Source organism: Betta splendens, chromosome 6 (genome assembly GCF_900634795.4).
Source record: "Betta splendens chromosome 6, fBetSpl5.4, whole genome shotgun sequence".
Classification (NCBI taxonomy): domain Eukaryota; kingdom Metazoa; phylum Chordata; class Actinopteri; order Anabantiformes; family Osphronemidae; genus Betta; species Betta splendens.
This window is the reverse complement of record NC_040886.2, coordinates 16,257,817-16,275,804: the sequence shown is the minus strand read 5'-3', so window position 1 is coordinate 16,275,804 and position 17,988 is coordinate 16,257,817. Positions and strand designations below refer to the sequence as shown.

Genomic DNA, 17,988 nt, shown 5'->3' with positions numbered 1-17,988 from the left:
TGTTCAAACATAATGTAAGGATTGATTTGCCCATTGTTGCTTCTTTAGGCTTTAGTGGAAATGTTTTTATGAAATATGTGTTCTCTGTGCTAGATAAGAGAAGAAATGTAAATTGACATGCAGGTGTGTGTTTGGTCTTATTTACCTGTGTGCTCCTACCTGATGTGATGGTAGATTCATAACAGGAAACATTCTCACCTTTTCTAGAGGTGTTTTAATATTGGACCTTTTGATGTGGACTGACTGGGACATAAGTTTTCATACACTGAGCATCGGGAACATTATTTAGAACAGTTATTTACAGAGCAGAATCTAGTGGCTTCCCTTTAGCTTAAAAAGTGGTAGGTGGTTGTTGGTGTCACTATAAGACAGAGCTACACTGCTGAGAGGAAAGTGTATAATACTTCGGTTTTTGACTTCAAGTAGAAGCTGCTCTGTTTTCATTCAGCATTCCTTTGCTGTAGAGGTTTCGGAGGGACTGCACGCTGGATTTTACTCAGCTGGTGTGGTGATTTTCCTGGGTCACCACCTGACACTTCCTTTATCCAAAGCTCTCTGTGTCTGTAACAAGACATTCCATCCACTCAATTATTATCAAGATCAGGTCCATTGTTTCATTCAAAACATCTATTAAGACTATTACAACAATTTTCTCATAAAATGGTGAATTACTGACACTCCAGTAATTGTATAGCTATCATATATCTTCATGATTAGCTTTACAAAAGCGCCATATGCCTTTAGTAGCAAAGCGTTCACTGCAACATTGTGAGGCTCGGCTATTAAATAGGCTCCCTCTGGTGTGAATTTGATCCTGATTGATGTCCTCAAACCACCCAATTGAGCTGATGTCACTCTATGCTTTATCTGACTTGTTGCAAGTGGAGACAGTTTTAGTGGTCAGTCTGTGTTTTTCTGTCTCAACCAGTGCCGTGTTTTCTTTGAACCAACTGAAGTTTCTAGGGCTTGGTAAGTTCGTCGATCTGTAATTAGCGCCAACCATAAACAACCGGAATCCCACTGAGCACAGCCACGGGTGGCTGCCTTCGCCGCGACGATCTGGAGTTTCCCTTTTGTCCTCGCATGTGTCTGATGCCCACCCTGGCATCGTTTAGCCTATCGAGAGATAGGAGGAAAAGTTGGAGCGTTAGAGGTGTAGCATAGATTCCCAAATACCACTGAAAGGAAAAAATGGAAAGAGCAGCATAGCTTGTAAAGCCTGCAATAAAACAGGGTCTTATTAAGTAACATACCCAGACTCTGTTTCTGTCTTCCTGCAAAATCCTATTTAAAAATATAGTGTGATGCCATATAAATGTAATGCAAGTTCTCAGCCCTTGGATCAGCACTGATGCTTTTTCTGCCCTGGCTCCAAGGTGTACAATAATGACATCATGGTTAATGTACTACTAGGCTGCTTCCAGCTCCAGTTGCTTGGCTTTGCATGCTTCTTCTTTCACAAATATTAAATCCACTCGGTCAGTTGTCATAGTCTACCCCGGCTTCATTTTCCTCAAGATGCTTGAGCCATGAAATAATCCTTTTACCACGGAGAGAAGTTGTCTAGTTTATGTCAGGTTAACTTAAAGCAGAAATGTGCGTGCAGATTTTTCTCGCCACATCTTTTCAAATGCAATGTCTGACTGTTTAAAATTGTACAGCTAATACTGAAATTATATGCAAGAAGTGATGTTATATATAGCGGCATTACTAACAACTTATAATAAAATCCCCAGAATATCTAAAGCATTTGTCTTTCAACTGGAATGCCAAATTTCCCAGGCTGTAAAGGTTACTGATGTCAAACAGGGAACTGGGTCTTGGCCTGAAGACATGGACCATTGCAAACAGTCTGCTGCCCCTCCTGTGGCCTCCCAACCCACTTAGTCTCCACACACATCCAGTCCCGCCCCAAAGCTAAGAAGGGGAAATATCTGTGCAATGTATGAACACACCAGGATGTGTTACACATGTTAAAAACTGCTACACATTTTCAACTAAATGCAGTATTGTTGTACGTTATTCGTACCAGCATCATTTAACTTCTGTTTAAGACATGTGTTCCATGTTTTACATTTGAAATATTGCACTTTAAATTGGGGCTTAGAGCATGAAAGTTGTGCATCGCTGTATTATGACAGCAGCTTGTAAATCAAATCAGCCCGTGGAGGCATTTTAATACAGACACGGCTCATTGAGTGGGTGCAAAGTGTGGTTCTGTTGGGTTGCAATAAACCATTTACGTCACAACAGCAGTGGACTGGTGCTTTCAGTTCGGTTACTCTTCTGATTACCAATGGAAAATAACATTTTTCACTTCAGGCTGCTGTAAATCATAACCATGCTAGAACATGATTGAGATATTGAGACATAAACATTTCATCAAGCTCATAGCAAAATCCGTATGCTTATGTTTACACTTACACATACGTCTGTTCACATAAACAGACCCTGTTCATCCTGCTGTTGGAGTAAAATCATGTATAGTAGGGAGAAACAAATTTTCAGTGTAAGCAAAACCCTCTTAACTCGTGGCTAAGAGTTTAATTCTCCTAGCGATGCTCCATGGTCGGCTCCAGCATAAACTAGGATGCCAAGCCCACATGAATATAGGGCAAGGGAGTGGTTCATGCCTAATTTCCGTTGACTCATGGCTTTTAATGAGAATTTGGATGTGACAGTGTTGTGGAGAATGGGTTATAAATTGTTTGTTATTTTTCTGTTGTGTAGTGAGTTCTTACTCTCGTGTGCTAAACCAAATACTAATGTTTGGCCCTTTTCTAATAAAGAGGATAAAACCTTTTATATTTCTGGCACCCAAACATTTACCAACAGGCCTCGCTTTTTGTGGGAGCGATCTTCAAGCTTTCTGCTCCTTATTTGTACAGAAGATTGTGGAGCAGCTCAGTGTTTATATCATTTGGTGGAAATTACAGGTAGCTGTAGAATTTATACTGATTCTGTCCATGCCAACGTAGACTTTATGGGAATTACTGTATTCAAAACAAATTTGGGTTATATTATGTTCTGAAAGATGTGCAGTAAATACAAATTAAATTCAGTGTCAGTTTTTCATTTTGAAAGCAGTGTCCGACTTCCTGATGTTAACATTAAGCTGACACCTGCTCTTTTTTTTTTTTTTTTTTTATTTCTTTTCATCTCTACAGGGGAATTGGCTGCAACCCAGAGATGCCATGTGGCTTTGTCTGAATCAGCGAGTTCTAGTCCTCTCAGACCTGTAATACTCAAGACAACAGGGAGCCACATAGCCTTACTGGTAAGCTGAGTTTGCTAGTGTTCATGAGCTGCGGTAGGGCTGCACACTCAATCATACCAAAGATGCAGTTTTATTCTATCATTGCAAACCGGTTTTCAAGTCTTGCTTTTTTTATTTCACTAAACAAGTAAAAAATACATTCAATAGTCGCCTTCAGCCTGGTTCTACCTAGACAACTGCTTGTCTGTTGTATAGTATGGTAATCATTGCACACGTAGACTGGAAGGTCTGTGTGAGTGTTGTTTGTTCTGTCTCTCAAGAGGACTCATGAGCTTTGACACACTGCAACTATAAAGCTGTTTTAGCGGACTAATTTACATGTTTGAAATAACTCCCTGTAATCCAAGGTGATTTGGCTCGATTCTGTGGATGTAGAGTGATTCTTTTTAGTGCGTGCTCCCTGGAAGAGGGTTTCATGCTTTTCTGACTTCATGGCCAAGGTATTTTAAAATTGTAGCTTCATGTCATCTACAAAGCAGAGCAGCTATTTCTGGACTGTTTGTGTTCTATTTTGGCAGTTATTACCACCTCTGCTTTAATGTCTGGGACTGCAGCGATGTGTTGTCTCAGTAAGACCTTCAGCATTTAATGCCATCGCTGTTGTTCTGTTATCTTTCATTCATGGATATTTTCTTTTTCTTCATCCTTCCCCCGATACTTCTTTTCATTTGTTGTGTTGGATTTTCTTTGATTTGAGCTAAAAATATATATAGTACTTGTTTTTGTTTATTTGCTGTAAAATCTACTTTACATGTTTATGTCATGTCAGCAAATATAAAACCTTTACTAAGCAAATATTTTCTGTGCCCAATTCAGGGTTTATGTCTTCTTCTCAGTTGCTGATGACTTCAAGATCTGAGATATTTTTAGATTGTCTTTTTTAAGCAAGTTTCACATTTTCAGCAGAGCTTCGATCAGCCAGTCCTTTTTTTGCATCCAGGAGCTGCTGATATTTAGAGGAATCTATTATTTCCTCTATGTCTGCATTGCTAACTTTGTGGCACTGTGTAGGGTAAGGTTTCCTTTTGATGCACCACTCATGTCAGCTAAACCTTCCTCGAGTTCCTTCCTCAGCTATGGGGCTTTGCTTTTCCTCATTGCACAGCAGGCATGCAGTTTTTCTGAATGTTTTCTTGATCTTTCAAATCCTGTCTGGGAAACTGCCTCTCCTAATGAGTTGTCTAACAGTGGAAGTTTCAAGTGGAAGGACTGTACGTTGGTAGTGGTATTTTATAGCCTTCCCGTGCATTGAAGGTATCAGCTAGCTTCATTTATACATAGTCAGTTATTTGAAAGATTCTATAGTTGGTATGCTAAAAGGGTTTGTTGAAATTCAAATCAACTGGTGATCTTTTACAATTCCTTTATTCTGTTATAATCCTTTTAGTGTCTGGAATGTTTTTAAATTGTGCAAAATTTAAATTTATAGGCTTTAAATGTTTAAAAATTATCAAATGGAACATGCTATTCTTCCTAAAATATATTATAATTGCTTCCTTCTCATGTGAGTTCAGGGCAGTGCTGTGTATACAGGCACTCACCAATAGGCTGTGTGCTACTGTCTCGAGTCTCATAGAGGGAAAAGGAGGTGATTTAAAGGGAGTGGCTGTGACATGATTATTTCCTAAATGCTGATTCAGTGATAGTGTGGTCATTAACTTTAATGTGCCCAAAACAAGGATGTGACAGCTTCCTTTCAACTCGATTTCCTGATGGGAGGCTGGTTTATCCTCTTGTAATTGTTTGACCAGTGTTATTTCCTTAGACAGATTAAGAAAACACACAAACAAAACCAAAGAAAATTTGGCAAAAAACACGTGGGTGGCCTGCCCAAGAGATGGCAAACACTAAACGCAAGAGATGGAAACACTAAAATGACTGCTCTGCGAAATCATTAATTTAGAAGGAAAGTGTGAAAATAGAAACTTATTATCATAAAATGCTTTATACCTATATATCCGATAGACTATATGAGATATGGGTCTATCATGAAAATCACTAAGGCTGGAGAACTTAATTTTCACATCTAATTAGAAATAATATTACTAAAACTAGACCTTTCCATGTTTTGTTTGGATGTTTTCAGCTTTACTACAGAGGCCAAGGGCAGTTTTTCAGTGCCTGTAGAGTTTTTCAGCAATCAGAAAATCATTGTGCATTGATTGTCAGAACAGATGTATAGATCTATCAAGATTACACACTGTTGACTCATGGAAGCTCTTTAAGTTACCCTTCACATTGATTTTTTCATTTCCTCCATTGTCATTGTCCTTGATAAATGGATTAGGATGTGCCCTCTGCTTTTTACTTCTAGAGTTACCAGTTCAGTGTTCACTAAAAGTGTTCTATCAAACTGGTTCGAACAGTAAACAATGTAAAGCTTTCCCATTAGGATTCCATTGATGTGGTTTCAATCAATTAGGCCATAGGCAGTATCCCACTTCCAGGAAGTGTAGTGTGCAAGTGGAAATAGATGAACCTTGTACAGTTGTCTGCCCTTGAAGCTCATCATGACAGCCGAGCTGAGGTCAGTGGTGATCAATAAATGAACGAGCGTCTGGAACATGTACAGTATTACCATCACACTCTTGTTTTGCTTCTGTTTCAATCACTGACTTTTCCCAAAGGCCCCACTAAGTGCACTGTGGAAACCAGCAGCTGTTGGAGTTCCCATCAGATCATCTCGAACAGGGAAAGTGAATCTTTCTAAGTCGCGGAAGTCTGAATTACCAATATCAGATTATGTATGGGCCTGCTTCGCTCTTCGATTGGTCTCTACCATCTGTGTTATGTTAGATATAAAGTGGCTTAGCGGCACCTGACTCACAAGCAAATGATGTCGAGTTTGTATTGTGCATCTTGTCCTCTCAGTGGGACTGACATAAATACATGTAGGCAGTTCAGGGTCACCAAAGAATAAATCTGTCTATATAATGTATGATAAGTCAATAGTCTAATTATTGTTACAGGCTTAGACAAACACATTTAAATTTTATATGTATGGTTACAGTAATACTGTATACATTGGCACCAGATAATTAAATACATGAATGAAAAAAAACCATAAAATTAAATTGCAGCATTTTTACTTGCTTTTATTTTATCAGAAAATATCAACCGGAAAAGTGACTTCAGGTTGACTATTGAACCTTCTAGGTCCCAGAGATGTCTCTGAGTTTAGCTTATTAAGACGTCTTTCAGCTGAGTTGGTGGCAGACTCCTCTACATTCTGTTGAGCCGTGAACCGTCTCTCTCCACAACTATCCCAGGCCAGTTTCAGCTCAGCTATGGCATGAATGTGCCATTGCATGAGAAGAGGTCATCGCTTCTCATTGCTTTCATGGCTCTTCCCATGTTCTTAGTCAAGGCTGCCAAGACATGGAGCAGATTTCCCACAACCATCCTCACATTCTTAAGTGAAGTTTTCTTCTTAACCTCGCTTTATCTTAACTACTTAGAGGACGTGTTAATAGAATAAATATAAATATGTCCTTTGTACTTAGAACCCGTTTGGTTTTATCTAAAAACACCATTTACCTTGCTTACACAGATTTTCTGTTTCCAGTCCTAAATAATTTTGAATAGTAAATTTAAGTAAAATTGTTAATAAAAATAACTGGTGTGATTAATTGCAGGATCTTGATAATCAGTAAATGATAAATTCTTTCTGTCTTTGCCGTAATCAGTCGCTTAGACATGGATTTATTATTCAAGGCAGATTTTTTAAATTGTGTAATAAATTGCAGTTAACATGCAGATTAGCTAATTATAATTCACAGCAAACTATGTCAACCTCAAACTGGTATTGCAGATAGGGAAGGCCCTGTGTTTTGAAAGACGTTCTAGTCCTGTAATCTGTATTTCAGATTTATTAGTCTGCCCAAAGACTTTTAACTTGATCTGTGCCAAGCCCTTTAGTCTGACCACCAGTTGTTTCGCTGTTTAGGCACCCTGTCCTGTCTGACTCTTCAAACAGACTGAATATACAGCTGTTCTGCCGCTGCCCTTTATTGTGGTTCGTATTTTGATGGTTAAAAAGTTACATTGATATTGAAATTAAAATGGAGCATTTTACTTCACTTATATCCCGTTGTGGTATACCTTTTTATTATATTTTATACATTATGACAAATATTACTTGCATCAGATTTACGGGCAGGAGGATCCATTGCATGTGATTGCTGATGTGTGTAATCTTGTTTAAAGACTAAAAGGATTTGAAGGAGTGGAGCTCTTTAAAATTATATAATGTAAACATTTCTTCCTAGAAGCAAAAAGAAAAGAAAACTCATGAGTTGTTTAAACTCCATCCTGCCTCCTTTTTTTTTTAAAGTTACTGTGTAATCACTTTGTCATATTGTCATTAAACTTTTATTGTGTGCAAAGACCAGAGTAGCTACTGACTGCTGTCATTGCAGTAGTTGCTAGGGGTGAAGGAGGCTGGATTATCTCTGCCGTGTATGTAATCGTGGCTTGTTGTGACTTCTGCATGGCCAGCCAGACCCTTTTCATCCCACCCTCCTATTGCATGTTTTCTCAGCTGTGTTTACAGGCCAGCTCTCAGAAACCTGAAGGGTGTGGTGAAGGCCTTCCCCTGTGCCACAAGTCTGTCAGAACATAACATTATTCATATTTTACACTGCCGGTTACAGTGTCATGCTAATGTATAAAAGTGTTTGTTTTTTGCTTTTATTAAGACTTTTGATTTCTGCCATTTATGAAGCAAAATGAATGAAGAATGAAAAAATATGAAGTTAATGAAGAAAAACGTTATAAAAGTTATGAAGATTGATATGTAAAATGTTTGCTTTAAAGTTCTCCTGGCACCTCCTAAATGGTTTTGTGATTGTCTGCTTCCAGTGTCACAAGGTAATAAGTATTTTTTCATGGATTGATATTCTTTCTCTTTTCTTTGGCAATACTGTGTTATCTCTTAGCTAGAAGGCCCACAGAGCCAAATCTGTTTTCAGATGCCAAATGGCCAGAATGAAATTAGATTTTAGGGAACTTGGCAGGGAGATGGGGGCAAATGTGGAATCTATTTGTGTACAAATAAGTGGGACAGGAGTAAAAAAAATGAAATCTGTCATCAAATAGCCATCAAGGTGAAGCCTATGCTTATGCTATAGATGTCATTGCATTCTATATATTATATATGTATATTATATGTACTACATTGTGAAAAGTAATATTCTTATGAAGGGCTTTTTTAGGGAACTGCCTGAATGGACTAGTCTTAGTTTTCAGCTATATGTCCACATAAATCTCTGGGTCTCTTTTAAACTAGGAGTTTAAACATCACGTTTTTTCTTGACTTTCTTTCGTCTTGTCCTTGAAATGTAGCTACTTGTTAAAGTAATGGATGTTGTTGTATCTGTTCAAGGATCATTAGCTTGAGCCTTTTGCTAAAATCTGCTGCAGTAGCTTAGTTTCATCAACAACTGATTCAAGATCTGCTAGAAGGACTTTGCTCGCACGGTGCTTTGCCTTATTTTGATTGTGTTTTGTTAGGTGTTACTGTAATTGTGTTTCCTTTCAATTCCTGAATTAAGAGTCAGTTTCACATTCCAAACGAGGCTGATCTCATGTCTTTCACATGCAATGTTATAAAAAATCATGACGTTTTAGAGGGAAATTTCACTGCAGTCCAAAGCAAGGTTGTTCTGATTCCACAAACCCTTTCAGGTTGCAACGTGACACGACTTTTAAAGCCTTCTTTGCGTAGTCCTCGGTTATGGCTGTGTTGTGGTGTCTTGTTGCTGCATGTCTCTCACAATCTCAGCTGTTGAAGGAATGCAAGGCTGTTGAAATATTTCTTTACAGACTGGCATACATGTGTAAGCCTCGGAGTGCAGTGCAGTACTTCAGGCCAGAGCAAAGCAACCAAGCGTGTCTATAGAGGGACTCTCCCAGATTTTACAAAGTGGAATTTGTACTGTTTGCAGATTTGTTTGTTTACAAGATGTGTGTTGTTTCTCTTTCCCTCCTTTAATTGGCTATTTCAGTCACTATTACACTATAAATAGAACTAAAAAAATGCTGAGTGTTTACTTTCCCTGCTAGATTGTCTTGACTGACCTGAAGTGAACATATTAGGTAAAAATGTCTGTTTGTAGATTACACAGGAAGGTCCCCGTATAATTTAGATTGTATTAGATTGTTTATACTGTACTGTGTGGCTTCAGTTCTTGGTCATGGTTTTCTGGTGATGCTCTGTGCAGTTCGGTGCCCAGTGATTATTATGAATTACACTTCACGGTGCTATTTTGGCCATGACAACCTATAAATAGACCTGAAAGACTGTGCTACACAGCAGGGATTCTCGCTGTTTTAATGACTTCATTTCTATTCATTGTGAGCAAGACTGATGAATTTTGATGACTCTGTCATCACATTTATGGCACTCATCATAAGGGTCAAAGTATTCTGTGTGGAGACAGCCTTGTGATTGTTTTATAATAATATTCTCCAATTGACATAATTAGATGTTTGTTTCTTACTTATGGATTAAATATCTGTTAAAACTTCCATATCAAAGAGAGATGCAGCCTTCTATCAAAGGGTCATGGTTTTCATTTGATGTGAAATATAGCACCCCTGCAGATGTACAAAACTGGGGTCTGAGACCAGACAATATAGATCTGCACTCACTGCTTTGTGTTTTAACTACTGGAAACACTTTTTGGAGCCTCGTTTGATAAGTCAGTTGTAAATGTCTGTTTTACACTGTATCACTTATTTACTCAACAACAGGCTCGGTGACAGTTGCTGCAATCAGTCTGGTTCAGGAAGCCGCTCTAATCAGGCTTTGCAGGGGGCATTATTCTGTACTTAGCAGTCACGAACTTCTCTCTTTCCTGTCATCTTTCCCTCGTCCTTTTGTTCACCTCTCAGGACTGATTTCGACATGAACTCATCGTCTTTGCTTTGATTGTTCAGTTCTCTGCACAGTGTGGCCAAGCCATGAAAGTTGATCTGCACAAGAGTATTATTTTTCACTGAATGCGGCATTGGAGATTTATTTGAAATGTTTACAGCTTGGAGAGGAAGAAAGTGCTCAGCTAATGTGCAAAAATGAGAAGTGGAAAAATCTGAGCAAATCATGACTTTTTTTCTTCTGAGGATGACAGTTCATTCATAACACAGAGACAACTCGATGTATTGTTTAGACGTGTGGAATGAGGTGATTCATCACAGCAGGTATGTGTGGGACATAATGTCTACCAAATGGCGTATAGTATGGTGAGTTACTAATGGCTCATTTTAATGATAGCAGCGCTGCTTGTCTATATTATTTACCTTCTATGAGAAAGATAATAAAACTTTGCACTCATCTGAAGACAAATTGTAACAAGAAAAGCAGCCAATCTCAAATAATACTGTATATTTTGCAATCAGGAATCTGGACAGTTGATTTTGTTGTTCTTCGTATTGCAACTCCCTGATGTCTTTCTTTTCTTTCCTGCTGATAACATTGTGAGATTGTTCTGGATTTTAACATGCAAGTGTTGCATGCAAAATGTAAGCAGACAGGTGATGAAAAGGAGATACCAGGTACCCTGTGTATATGTATATATAGTATAAAAATGTAACATTGTAAATAAACAGACTTCCTTGGCTGCATTCGTTTTTTGTTTGCCATATTTGCTTCTTGCTATTTGCTATTCGTGCTGAATTGGGTGACAACAAGGCAGATGGGGAATGTACTGTAAGGAGAGGCAAGCACACTGGAAAAAAATATGGCAATAGATTTGCCTTTAGCCAAAGTTCATTAGTAACTGAACGAAGCCTGAATCACTAATGAGTCTCAGCTGTTTTAAACATGAAATGCTGCTTCTGTCAATGGGCTATTGCTGCAATAAGTCTTGTTGATTTAATTACTGGTATTCCTTGGGCTAAGTGAGGCAGCGACACCATGCATACCACAGTGGCTCCTTGGGTATCTGTTGCTGTGTGCTCTGCCTAAGTTGTGGCTGTGCACTGGTTTTACATGTTACCACATCATCTCCTGTGATTTGTACATCCGCTTATAAATGCATATGCATAAATTATATGTCACCAGTTACATTATGAATTTTATACCTAAGAAAGCGGCCATGCTTTGTACATACACTGCTTTATAGAATTGTTGTTAATACAAGGACCTTCCTATGTCATATTTTATTTAACTCCCCTCAAAGAATCATTTTTCCCAAACCACTTTTCCTTGTTGTCTTTGAACCTGAACTGGACCTTCTGGGCCTTTATTCTCACAGGGCAGTCATAAATGGTTAGCCTATTAGATAATGGGTGTCGAGCCTTTCCAGATGGGCAGCTTTAAACCGTGACTCATGAGTATTTTATGGTCACATACTAAGGTAGAACTATTTAATCATTCTCACTACTCTGTGTTCTCTACTCGGTTAGCATATCAAATATCCCTCTCTACTAAATATTTTATGACATGACGCCTTCTTCTGCCAGTGAAATATGTCAAGGTTGATCTTTTGTTTATATTTTTGACATTGTATGTTTTTTTTACACAAGGGAAAACATTCTGGCAACCTGGCCAATGTTAAACTTGAGAAGTACATATTAAAGAGCACCATAATAACGTGTCAAGTTATGTTTAGATGGTGATGGATGTTGTTATTTCAGTGTTTCCTGATTTTGGATATCTTATTGAAATGTAGTCATTGTGTATTTTAGGGTGTGTCAGCATATAGTATTGTATTTAAAGATCAAAAAACAAAATGTTCAAGGCAGTACTTTTGCCAAACCCTAAAGCTGGATTTCTTCAAGGGATCAAATGAATTTCCCTGCCCTGGGTTTACAAAAAAGCTGGGTGAACTGTGTCTTGTCATGCTGTCAGTGGTTTTGCATGTCGCCACCTTTCAACTCGGTTACTGTAGCCTCAAATACATCATCTATACTCACCAGTTGTGGGAGGTAAGTGCCACGGCAGATCATATTAAATATCTCTCTGAAAGCATCCGCGTTTTTTAGCCCGACTTGGCTGGTTGAGCACATGCCACCTAATCCAGGGTGCTGTTAATCTTTATATGTATACTGTGCCGTCGCAGTGGAAATGTGCAAGGAGCTGTTTATAGCCTTCAAAGATATTCAGAAATGTGCAATAAATATTAAAGAGATAATAAAGTTGCTTGAAAAAGAATACTGCCAGAGGATACAGTGGCACTTTTTCTAGTATCGCTGGCATTTTGTACTGTATCTTTTATACAGTCTCTCTTAATGGACATTTTGATTGTCCCATGAATTTTACATGATTAAAGCATTCTTGTTAGTCAGTTGCATAGAGGGGACAAAAACTATTTGCTGTATCACTTTTTGTCACCCAGCTCCCAAAGCCCAACCTCACTGATGCAGAAACCCTTTTATGTGCTTTGATCCTGTTAATAATCATTTGCTATGTGGCTGAGGAGAGAGGGCAAAGTGAAAAAGCAGCAGAATGTGCTGCACTGATAGTGGAGCTGGAGGGGGTGGGGATGAGACTTGGAATGTCTTGTGGTGTGCGACTTTCAACAACCAAGCATTGTCTTTCCCAAACATTTCCACTAATTTTGAAAAGCCAAGAAACGCCTCAAGGCTTCTTCTGAAACCAGTAGACAGCATTCCTGCTCTAACTAAACAATCCTTTACACCTCTTAACATGCTTATTACATAGTGTTGTCTTATATCCCACATGTTGTGCTTTCCCATTGGATAACCTTTCCCACTGGACTAGGTTCTTATTTAGAGGGACTCTGGATCAGATCTAGAATCAACATCCCTTCTGGTCTCCTCAAATCTTCTAAGAAGGAACGCGAGCCAAGGAGTCCAAATGTTTTTTTTTTAATCTTCTTCATTGGGGTTGAAGATAAATTACTTTGACATTATTCTATTTCTGAGCTCATACTGGCCTGTTGTTGTGTCATGCATACTGGAATTAGGATAAGACAGATTAAAGGCCTCTGTTTTTCATTAGGCAGCTAATTGTTTGCAGAGATTACTCAAGAACAAAAAGTTCTACCATCAGTGATTCCCAGTGTTCGGTCAGTATCCCATAGAACCTTCTAACCACCACTGCAGTGATAACTGACTTAAATGCACTAGGATGCACTAATCTCCATCAGCATCCAACACCTTATTGGTTTGTCAAAGTTGTGAATGTTCAGCAGCATGAAGCTGAAAATTACTAACAGTTTATTTTTAGCACTTTCAGATTTTGCAGGGCCAAAGACATCTGATGAATCCCATCAAATAAACACCATGCAATGTCTAGAAATACCAAAAATAGAGTGATTTAGAGCTTACCTCATACAGTAGCTTCATAGCATTAGAGAGGATTTGTAAGACATAACCAGTAAACGCTTTATAGTAAGAGTGCTGTCAAAGCTTTATGTGAAGAACTTCTCTCCCTCATCATTGGTTCATTGGCCTATTTGTGTTCTATTTTTAACATTTTGTAAATATAGACTTTTAAGGTTCCAGAGTGCAAAAAAATATATTCTTTCTATCTGGGAAAAAGGTTTTAGTCTCATCACAAACTGAAGGATAGATGAGGAGGCTGAAGCAGGAGATGGGGCAACTTATGTTGGAAGGCAGTGATGAAAACAGCTGTTAGGTGGAGATTTAGTCCTGTTGTGTGTATGAATCCATATCTGACAGTGGTCTTTGTGCAAGGAGTCGCGCCTCACACACAAACACGCATTTACAGATTAAAGGTGGTAAATCTTAATGTCAGGGTGGCCCAACATAGTGGTGTTTAACCGCAGGCACTTTACTTGGAATCCATCTGACATAGAGGTTTGACTCATAGGATTGTCATTCATCTGGGATCTTTGAAATCTGTAACAGAGGCATGAAGAACTAATCTTGTTTTGTTGTACTTGTTTTAAACTAAGTATTTTAATTGTGAATAAAATCCATGTTAAAAATACGCCTTCCAAATTTCTGACTTTATTTTACTGTAGAACATTGTCATTCCATTAAAGCTTTGTTATCTAATGTCTTTAAATCATTAGATTACATTTTTGAGTAATGCACAGTATCACAGTGATGAGATCAGTGATACTTTCACTGAGGAACAGCAGAGGGTAGACCTCAAAGGCTCTCTGTTGTTTAATTAATTTCCCAGGAACCTTGTGCTTTTGTCTGCATTTGAGTCTATATTTTTGCAAGGACCTACAGATGAGTACTTACTGGCAAATCTATAGCTCCACTTCATACCATTCTTTTATCTTACTGGCCTCTGATCACTGACTACCTTTAATCTCCATTTTACAGTTTTTTTGCACTTTCCCCTAGAGATCATTCTTTAAAATCGAGTGTCTAAATGAAGGAATGGTAGAGTTTTTTTCTGGCCCGTATCAGGTCGATTTAGATTTAGAAAGGCTTTCTTTTTTTCTTTTTTACTGTCTTTCTTTTTATAACAGCAGAAACAAAAACTGATTTTGCTTATGTTAGTGTGCACATGTACTGCAACTGATAACTTAAAATGTTATATTGTAAAACATCTAATGTCAGATCATAAAACAGACTGCAGTTAATGCTGCTCTTGCTGTTTAATAAGCTGCTTCTTAGGCCTATCTTTACAACTAATACCCTTGTGGGCCCTTAGACTACTTCTGCCCCCGGTGGCCCATTGCTGTTCTGAATCTGGACTTTTGGCCTGTCACTGTAGAAGACATATGGTCCAGATGTCGGCACAGATGACGGGAGCCACATAGACCTCACCGCATCTTCTGCCAACTGCACTGACATCTGCATGCAGTACATTTGTGGTCAATGAGAAAAGGCCTTTTTAAGCTTATTCAGTGCCTCTACCGAGACTAAACACTGTAAAGGCTGGTAGTCATCAACTGCTTATGTACATAGTTCTGAACGTGACATGTTAAACCTGAGGAACCTACAGACAGAATACCTCAGATTTGATGTAGTTGTGACCAGCCATGAGCTACTATATGCACCCATACTGAAGACATTACAGATGTTGGGTAAATGTGTGTTCATGTATTTATTTCAATTTCAGATCTTTTTAGTCCTAGTTGACTTTTGTTTTCTTTCTGAAATTCATTTCTGAATTCCAAAATTAAAAACGCAATAGCTACAAGAGTATGGCTGATACTACAGTCAAAGCAGTTTTACAGCTACAAAAGCTGTCAAGCACTATACTGTAGGTCAGGTCAGTTTGGTGCTTCCTGGAATATTTGTAGGCAGCTTTTATTACAGTTCTTTGTATATTTTGTGTCTCCTCCTACCCCTGAACAGCCTCTGAACTGTTTTATCTAGTTCTACTACCACAGGGTGCATTTGCAGGCCCAACGAGGGTAGCACACATTCTAAAACTGTTATTTGGCAAGTCTTCAGAAAAACTATGCTCCTGCCCTTCTGGCGGCTGGTAGGCTTCACCGGCTCATGTCTGGCGTGTTTGACAGTACTTGTTTAGAGGGGGTCGCTTACTTACTCTGTCTAGACTCTCTCGCGCTTTATAAACCATTAGGCGTCTGAAGCATCTACATTTTTACTAGGCAGGCCTTAGGTCCATTTCTATCGGCAGCTGACAGCTTGGCTCTGCTCTTGCCTGCAAAATGTAAGGTTAAGAGGTATCATGGAACTGATAGGTCTCTTTGGGAATTGAGTCCAACTGGGAGGATTTAGCTGAAAGCCGTTCTCTCATTTCTTCTCTTTTATTTATTGTTTCTTTTAAGAGGGATTTTTATGGCTCTGAATGGGTGACTTTATCTAGGCGCTTGTTATAGATGAGCGCTAAATCACTTTTTTATCTGTAACCTGTTAATTTCTTCTTCAGTTGTATTGTCTTTTCTAAATGTGTGAAGTTATGCTGCTCAGATTCACCGCCCTATCCCTGTCCTAGCTATTCTCTAATGCTCTGCATTACTCTGCATCTCTTGTGAGTAGTGCTTTTCCTCCCTCCTCAACATCAGCCACTCTCATTCTTGCTCCCTCCCTCCGTGCATAGCAACTCTTTCTCCCTCCCTCTCTGTCTTTCATTCATGCACCGGCCTCATCTCGACTACGTGTCATGTGGCTCTCCCCACCCCGTTTATCTGTCTGGCTGCTCATCGGATACACCCAACTGCTTTGTAAGTAGTTACCCACCTTTTTTGTGCTCTTCACTGCCCTCTTCTAAATGAACATCCAAGTGCCAGCAACTGTTGCTGTCTGCTCAGCATGGCAGAGGCTTGCCAACATACGGACAGGCTCAGAGACCCAGATGGACATAATGGTAATGCAGGACTTAAGGGATCTACAGGGAAAAGACTGTGTATAGGGACAGCTTAGGTGGATCAGGGAGAAGCAGAGGCGAGGGAATCAGAAGTCATTCCACATTATGCATCATTAGTATCATCTTCTGTCTCAAGTATCAGGCATTTAGAGAAGGTATTTTGAGAGCTGATGGGAGCTCATCTAATTAAGCAGGACGTGTGGGTTTTAGGCAGGCTGGCTTACAGTACATATGTGTTTATACACTGGACCAGCTGCTGCTGCTTCAGTCACAGGTTACTGTTTGAGGAAAACAATTAAAATGTGCAATTGTTCATGTAATTCACCCTTTTCAACACAACGAGTAGGTCTACAGTTACAGTAGCTCTGTAAAAATGGCATCGGAGAGCGAAAGAGACAGGAATGTCCACTGTAACTGACATGGGGAGGGATTTTGAAAGCTTTCCTGCAAGCATTTATTACCACATGATTTGTAGTTTATTGGTCACTATTTTTATAGGTGCTACATGTAAATAATCCCACCCCTCATACAGCACATTCATCCTTTAGCATACATATACACAGATCTGTGTATCTGTAACTAAGGCTTTCAAGCCTCTAGTTTATTACAGTTATAGTTTAATGCAGTTTTCATTGTGTAGTTATTATTTAAAATTGCCTAGAATTGATTTTGTTGTGTTGTAGCCATTTAATGATGAATGATGAACATCTCAATGATGGACTAATTATTCTCTAGTATTGATGCTATACCAGATCTTTGCTGCTCTGTTTCATTCACGTAGAAACCAGAGAAGACCCGATGTAGTTGTTTAAACTCAGCCAAATTTAAACTACTTGCCTGACTGATGATTTCCATATGTCTTTCAAAAGCCTGACTTAAAAATAAAAGCACAGTTACTTCTCTTTTTTCACAAGAGTTTTGTAGGTAAGTTCAAGCTACTTTTACTCTTTGTAATTAACAAAAGCAAATCTTGCTTATTTAAACATATGACTTCGAACTCCATCAACTGAAGTGCTCTTTTGAAGTTGCACATACTGTAGATAATTTTGACTTCTTTTCCATATTGGCTGTCTAAACCACATAAACATCCTCCACTTTTCAAGCGTCAGTGTTTGAACGCATTGGCCTTGCTTTGTAGTTCTGTGTCGCATTAAAGATTCTTGGCATAATGCATCAAGCCCTTATTATTAATGTTACTTCTGTTTTACAATGTTCTCGACTGAAATTTGCTTTTAAGTTGTGCCATCAATCATTTTGTCGTGGTTTGTGTTTTTCATACTACTAGGGACCCTTGGAACACAATTTAAATGGAGGGCATCTTTCTGTTTTGACACAAAGCTCTTTAAATAACCTGCCTAACCGAGGCGTGCCTTCGCAATCTCTAGTACGCGCCAACAGAATCTTAATGTCAAGCTTCTTGAAAACCATCGTCAACTTGTTATGGATGAGTGCTTTAAATCAAAAGAAAGAATCTTTCTGTACA

At 38.7% G+C, this 17,988-nt stretch overlaps 1 protein-coding gene across 2 annotated transcripts in view; it reads left to right on the top strand.

The window, feature by feature from the left end:
- The window catches only part of peak1 (pseudopodium-enriched atypical kinase 1), a 57,141-nt gene that overhangs the window by 8,356 nt on the left and 30,797 nt on the right, over nucleotides 1–17,988 (top strand). The window contains exon 2 of one of the 2 annotated variants that reach the window (XM_029153884.3): nucleotides 3,168–3,277. The exons of the other annotated variant lie outside the window; for it this stretch is intronic. The gene's annotated coding sequence lies outside the window, so the exon portion shown is untranslated. The remainder of the gene's footprint in view (nucleotides 1–3,167; nucleotides 3,278–17,988) is intronic. 2 annotated transcript variants of the gene reach the window in all.